We start from the raw sequence: 490 nt of genomic DNA on the forward strand, positions 1-490 counted from the left end.
AATTAGTGACAATTTTTTTCCTCCTTCGACATGATGCATTCAAAGTTGGTGATGCAGAGAGAAATATTTCCCTTTGAACGACACATGCAGCATCCCTGACAATGATACGCGTCGCCCTGGTACAAATTGCTAAAGATTAGGTAACGCAGGCTCCCCTATTCAGCCCCGTCGCCTGCACGTTCGAATGCAGAGGTATTGCATTATGTTGACTCCCAGCGAGAGACGCTAGAATTCAATCCTCGTTTCATTATTTTCTACAGAAAGAGATGTATTGTGCTCAAATATCCCCTGCGGGTATCCCTCTACGGGGAAAACAATAGGCCCTTGAAAGCCTAGTAACAGAAGAAAAAACAACACAGAGTAATTAAATGGTTGTTCTCAGTCTAGCGAACTGATGGAGATGAGGAGGAGTAGTCTTGTTTCCGCGGAGGCGAGGGAACCCTAGACTTATTTCTAGTTATTTCTAACTGTATTACTGGAAGCATAGCTG

The 490-nt window shown here is 43.9% G+C and overlaps 1 protein-coding gene across 1 annotated transcript in view; it reads left to right on the forward strand.

Annotated features, from left to right (window-relative positions):
• Window positions 1–490, forward strand: part of LOC119588175 (Down syndrome cell adhesion molecule-like protein Dscam2) — a 30,461-nt gene that overhangs the window by 19,346 nt on the left and 10,625 nt on the right. The gene's annotated exons all lie outside the window — the stretch shown is intronic.

The sequence above is a fragment of the Penaeus monodon genome, chromosome 23 (genome assembly GCF_015228065.2).
Source record: "Penaeus monodon isolate SGIC_2016 chromosome 23, NSTDA_Pmon_1, whole genome shotgun sequence".
Lineage (NCBI taxonomy): Eukaryota > Metazoa > Arthropoda > Malacostraca > Decapoda > Penaeidae > Penaeus > Penaeus monodon.